Here is a 7,382-nt window from a genome sequence, read left to right on the forward strand (position 1 = left end):
CGCTGCATGTTGGTGTCTTGTGAGCTGAATTTTTCATTAATATTAATACTCACAAATGTACATTATCTGACACACTCACAAAGCCTCCACAAACTACTGTAATGTTCTATAGAAACAGGGTTCCGGGGAAAGTCACCAGTCACAAATTTGCAAACTACTGTATACTTTCGCAAACTTAAGCTTTCTAAAAAAAAAAAAAACAGGGAATTAAACCAATTCAACAAATGTTGCTAGCTGACAGAACACAACCTAAAGTTGGCCAATGTAACATGTGTATTGCTAAGCTGCTCTTGAGACTCACCAAAAGACCTCATGTATGATTAATGTTGACTGGAAGAGCTAGTGTCCTCACCTCACTGGGAAGCCACACGTATGACAAAGATATCTTACTTTTAGCACTTACTTTTAAACATCTGCAATTTCTCAGAACCATGATTAAACAAAGAGAAGATAGAAAACCTAATACTACAAGAATGTATTATTATTATTTCAATAAATAATTCCAGTGACCTAAAGTGGGTTCTGATGATTTAGTTTAACATTTAATGACAACATGTCGCTTCTGTTTTCAAGGACTTGATGATGATTAAATCTTGTTTTTCTTTAAAAAAAAAAAAAAGGATGACCTTGTGTTATACAATCGGTAATGTCTGTTCTGGATAATGCATTACATGAAATGTAAACTACCCGCAGAGACAAAGTCAGCTTTTAAATGTGTCTTTTGAATGTTTCCTTCACCTTTACTCCATTTTCTGGCAGGTGATATCGTGGATGTTGTTACTTTTTTATTCAGTGACTTTTTGTATAATTTATGTTATTTTAGGAAACATTTGCTTGATGCCCACCCTTTGTTTTCAACACCCGATGTCCAGCATTAGCACAGAGACATGGTTTAAAACATATCGTTTAATTTCAAGTAGAATTAAGCTCTTCAATTTATCTTTTTTATTTTTTTCTGTCAAAGTGTAATATGACAGGTCAGGGGAGTTTCTAGCTATTGAAAAGATCAGGGGCTAACTCGAGTTTATCTGGGCCTTTTTTTTCTGAAGGAAGACTGGCATAGGGCTAAAATACTCAAGGATAAAATACACATGCCTAAAATACTCAGGGCTATAGCCTGAGTGATTGGACCTAATGACGCTCATGTTACTGGTTACAGTGAAAAGTGGAAACTGCTTCGTTACCAGTATATATTTGTAACATATGTTAAAATTTAAAATTGGGACTGTTACCTTTTAACAGATCTCCTGTCCACCGGCTCCATCTTCTGCAGGCCCTACATTTAAAAAGCACGCTTAATGTTTATCCTTTTAATGCAAGGAACTAATATCTTGCAAATTATATTTAAACCTGGTGTATGACAGTATACATACAAGTCAATACAATCTTGCAAATAAATTCTCAAACATCTACAAACTGTAAGTATGTATTATATATTTCATATTTCAAACACATGCATTTATAAAATGCATACATGTCATCCTAGCTCCAATGAAACAATGTGGGTGATACAAAAACTGTAAAATTCAATGAAAAAGTGAGCTGTCACATGACTAAATTGACTAAAAACCATGAGACTTCATAACTATGAAAATGCATAAGTACATAGGCCTATCATTGTATTCAAGTTTGAAATTGGTCAGTCTAGAATAAAATCAAATCACAGGACTTTCTCCCCTGTTAATTATTCTTGCAGCAAATGCAAAATAGGTGTAGATTTGCTGGCTGTGGGAAGGTGTTTCCCTGAAAATGGGCTGACTGGCCCACAGGGTGTCAAAAACACACAAGCACACATGTAGCAGGATCTGTGTAACTTTGATAACATGTAACAGTACCATAGTTACTTTTGTAGAGATTACACTAATACATTTCAATAAACCAAAATGGATTTTTGTAAAATGCATCATAAACACAAATGCCCCTTATTTCAGCGCTCATGCACTGATCATACATTACAGTCATGCACGATCACGGCGAGTTCTCCCTTTTTCTGCGTGTAATTTGTGATATATAGGGCAGACGTGCAGAGCTCTGTTGCAGGTGTCCTCCGAAGCACGCAAAGGAGCAGATGAGCTCGACCAGGCGTCTGGCTGATCAGCGTGGGAGACTGACCAGTGATCGCTTGCGTGTCAGGCCGCAGTAAACGGTGTGTGTCTGACAGCAATTAAGCATTTCCCTGCAGAAAAGTCTCTCCGGTCTCCTGTTCTGGGGAACCCTGGTTCAGCGGGATGAGACCTGGGTCAACAGACCTTGATAACGTTATGTCATCATGGTGCATTCTTCTTAACGTCTATCAATAAATAGCACGTACAACATTTTATTCAGAAGACTAAGCTGGTATATTTACTGATCTGGTCATTTTAAATCTTAGCCATTACATGGCAGTACATGCATAAAAATATCCACCAAATATGCAACATATCAATATTTGTCACTTGTGGAAAAATTGTTTTATTTCTTATACAATACTCACTAATGTGTTTACACATATCGGTGTCAGAGATTTGCACATCTTTGTGTATGTGGAAACGAAAATGTGTTCACACAATCATATAGCTTCTCATGTTATAGCTAAGGGTTTATGTAAAACATAACGCAACCTAGGCCTACAGGCTAACACGCACATTCTTCATTGTTTCCGTATTTCCAGGAAACCGGAGTGTTCATTTCCAGTGCAGTGGGTCAATGGTGCATCGCAGTGCGTGCAGTGGGTCAATGGTGCATCGCAGTGCGCTTGTTGTGAAAAGACTCATTTTTTAATAGCCGCCGGAGCTGGTTTCCATGTGCAGTCATACGCCTTTTTCGAAAGATGACAAACTAACATAATCGGCTGCTCAGGCCTCCCCAAAGCCCCGCAGGACGGTAAGGCTAAATATCATTTTAGGCAGATTTCAGCATGTAAAACTTTAACCCAGTATTCTTGTCGCATACCACTCAGCACTCTCATTTTTGAACACTTTTGTCACTCATCCATAAAATAAAGAAACAAAAAACTGTTGAATTCATAATTAATTTTGTTAATGTGACATGGCAGCACTATTGTGGCAAACTACAATAAAAACCCAGGAGAAATTAGGAGATATGACTGTAACTCTTGGTAGCCTAATATGCTGAGTGTTGTCTAAAAAGATGGTCTTTTGTGTCTGTAACACTGGTAATCAGGTAGTTGGATGCTTATTTCAAGCAAGCAGACTAATTAACTGGCTGTGTCCTGGGTAATATATAACTACTGTATGTTTTCAGCAGCATTAAATGCAGTTTTGCAAAATACTCCGGTAGTTTCAGAGGTGTTGGCCTACAGTTAAAACACATAATTTTCCACAGCCAGCTTTCTATAACCAAATAACCGAAACCGCGAATGTCAAATTCGCGAATGTGAAGGTGGTATATGAATTGGACAGCTGCGAAATTAAGTCACCGCTAGGTGTCACTAACAAACAAGTGTGATTTCACGATTTAGAAAAAAAAATGTATTATTTTGATGAAACCCGTCTCAAAGTAATAGCATTCAGATATGTTGCATGAGGAAACTGCGAAATGATGCAATCATTAAATTGGGTAAGGCATTGTCATTTAAATAAAGCAAATTGTCTGAAAAATCAGCTTGCTGCTCGTTGTGAGAAGTTAAGTGTTCAGTGTAAACAGCTCATCAGTATCAATTTTCCATGAAACAATTGGCCGAGATGTTTGTGTTTGCAGAAGTTATGCAGTTTTTAATGGGAGACGTAATTAAATTTTCAATTACTTTTATTCCTTTTCCTCTCACCATTCATCACTGAGTGACTCATTTGCTTCACAGTAAACCCCAGAACACACACACCAATAAAGTTTCTTATTTACCTTCAGATAAACACAGGGTTTTTTTTTGTTTTTAGGTCTGACGTATTAACTTAACTTAATGAAATTGCAGAAAATGTGCAGGCCAGATGAATATCTTTATTAAGCATTTTCAGTGGTTTGCTTATATTAGTGAACTCATTGCAAGTCCGTTGAGTATAGATTCTGTACTTTCACAATTTGTTACGCAGTCAGTACCCACCTGACATACGCTACTACACACAGTCTTTCACAGGTGTGTGTAAGTTATATGTGGATATCTGAGGAGGTTAACACCCTTGTGGTGTCATGGCACCTCAAATCAGTCTGTTATTTGTCACGTCACTTGACCTGTTGCAGAATGCAGGTGAGTGAAACACCTGTGTGTAGCAGTGCGAAAGGAAAAGTACAAAAGAGAAAATATACAACACAGTGACAAAAAATAGTGTGGAACTTTACAGACAAATAAATACAATAAATAAAATGGAGGATAATATAGTAATATGAAGTGAGTAGGTTTATTAATCATTCTGATGCTTTGGTAGAAGGCTGCTACTTCAGGCCATAATGTTACAGTGCTGCCTGCCTGACAGCAGCAGTGTGATCAGTCTGTGCTTCAGGCCATAATGTTACAGTGCCACCTGCCTGACAGCAGCAGTGTGATCAGTCTGTGCTTCAGGCCATAATGTTACAGTGCCACCTGCCTGACAGCAGCAGTGTGATCAGTCTGTGCTTCAGGCCATAATGTTACAGTGCCACCTGCCTGACAGCAGCAGTGTGATCAGTCTGTGCTTCAGGCCATAATGTTACAGTGCCGCCTGCCTGACAGCAGCAGTGTGATCAGTCTGTGCTTCAGGCCATAATGTTACAGTGCCACCTGCCTGACAGCAGCAGTGTGAACAGTCTGTGCTTCAGGCCATAATGTTACAGTGCCGCCTGCCTGACAGCAGCAGTGTGATCAGTCTGTGCTTCAGGCGGTGCCCACCTTTGAGGATAATCCCTGCTTTCCTTGAGTCTAATCCCTGTCTGATTATCACAGCATCCCAGAGAAAATCAACTGCAGATGAGAATGATTTCAATATCTGAATGTAAAAAGCCAACAAGCGAGCAATCAAATCGTTTGTGACCCAAAGTATTTAAACCCCTGAATGTCCGTGAGCATAAAGAATTAACCATTCTTGCCTCTCACCAGTGCCTGATAAAATTTTCTAGGACCTTTAAAGCCCCTCCAGTTCTCTTACAGACTGAATCCAGTAACACTTGTCACATTGTAGCTACGTTTGTTTGGACTCAATGTATAAGTAAGCCAACTGCAAACTTAAATAAGTAATTCAGCACTTGTGACTAGTGAATAATTTGAAGTGTGTCAGAGACATGGAGATACCATAGCTGTTTCTCATGAGAACTTTAATTGATGTTGAGCAACATTTACGGGGGGGGGGGGGGGGGGTATGTGCCTTTCGTCAGCAATAGCCAAAAATTTGTTTCGAAACATGAATTCCAAATATTTCCCTATATTCCTGGAGGGTTTAAGTCAACATTGCCACATGAAATGAAAAACACTTTGACATATAATGTCAACGAACAGCTTGGTTTTGAGAAGACTACAATCCCCTACTCACCCTTCCAATCTCTGATTTGTTACTTTTCCAAGATCTAAGATGTTTACTTACTCTCTTGCATATGATTTTGATCCACATACACATATTTTGCTAAAACATGTAACAGCATCACAGCCTATCAATGTCAGCATACTACTGAAAAGCCGGCACTGCCACTGGCTGTCCGCATGTCACACCGTGGTTCTGAGGGATCATTACAAAGACAGGCTGCTACAAAACATATATTGTCTTATCGAGGTTACTGTGATTTTGTTTTTTTGTTTTTTTGTTTTGGGGGGGGGGGGGGGGAGTCAGGCCTCAAACTCCCTCGGGTGAAGGAACAGGAGCTGCTGACTGATACTAATCCGTCTGCTGGATAGCATGACGTTGCAAACCACGGGCAGGAGACATTAAATTAGTATAAGGAGCATTAATGTGAAACACACTACTCTCGATGAACCTGACAGATGGCTCCAATTACGTGAACACTTTAATAGATTTAAAAGAGCAGTATCCATAAACCAGCCCATTTTATTGGATTAACAAAAAAACAACCTGTTTTGTGAAAAAAGAATTATATAAATACACAAATTCATCAGACCTTTAGCCAATGGAGAGTGGTGCAATACACACAAATATTTACAGGCAATAACAAAACAAACTTCTGTCTGTACCTACGAATAAAAATTAATTTTAATAATAATGGAAATGCAACTCACTTGCCTCATGTCTCACGTCTGACTTTAGCAATGTAAAATTACCCCAGTTGGTATCATTAGGAATTTGATATACGCAGAAATAAACAAAAACACAGAGAAAAGATCTGTCTAAGAGATTGGACAAAAATGGATGCTTATGACGTCTGGCAAATTAATGGTTTTAACTGTAGGCAGCATGCTAGCTCACGCACATATACGTAAATTATACCAGCCGCAAACTAAGCAGTCCTTTAAAACTAACATGAATAAGACATTGTTACTTGTCTGTAGAAGTTGCTGGGTGAGTCATTTTCCCTCCGTTACGTTAATGAGCCAGAATAAATACAGGCTGGCCTTCTTAACTGTTTTTCAACATTTATTTATGTTAGCGACCCCGTCCAGTCAGTACCGAGTAATATGATAATACGTTTTTCATGGTATCGCATCAGTTACAAACAGAAAACATGGGGCGTTTCTTCATACGCGGATCGCAGAAACCATCAATTAACAAAGATGTTTTCTGTGCGTCCCAATCATTCAGCTTCTCAAATAACAAGCACGAAATGTTAAGCAACAATACGCCACCTACAGTAGCGTATGGCAGTATGGTATTCCACCACTTGGGGGCGCTACACAAAAGGCTTTCGGTATGTCTTTTGCTAAGCACTTTCGCGTACTGCGGTTCAAGATTTTTATTTTTCAGGTTATTTCTGAATCTTACCTGAGAATGTAATTAAAATGTATGCCTGACATGAATATGGATCATATTTCAGGCACACATATGAACAATTATATTTAAAATTATTAAAAAATATAAATATATGCGTATTCGTGCTTTAGTTGTGTTCCGGACAATACTTGGATGGTTGCATTTTACAGATTCGAGAAAATATTTAATGAAAAATGTCCATTAAGATAGAACCCGTTTAAGCTTATTAAGAAAATTATCATACTTCTGTCTTTTGTTGATTATTGTTCTGGATTAATGCTCATGCATCTTTCACAAGATACCCAATATTATATTAATTTTCCAACAACAGTAGAGCGGCACCCAGTACATCGCAACGAGCAGCATCTAAAGGAAGGGAAAGTTGAAATTCTGCGACCACTCGTCTTGCGCAGACACCGAAAGGAGGCGTTATGCCTTTAAGAAGGAGGCGGCGCTTGTGCTATGACGTAGGAATAATAATGAGGAGGATGCTTCAAAATTGCAGCCCGGAGCCAGCGTGTGTGGCAGCAGGCAGGGCAGTTACCATATTTAAACAAG

This window comes from Paramormyrops kingsleyae, chromosome 2 (genome assembly GCF_048594095.1).
Source record: "Paramormyrops kingsleyae isolate MSU_618 chromosome 2, PKINGS_0.4, whole genome shotgun sequence".
NCBI lineage: Eukaryota > Metazoa > Chordata > Actinopteri > Osteoglossiformes > Mormyridae > Paramormyrops > Paramormyrops kingsleyae.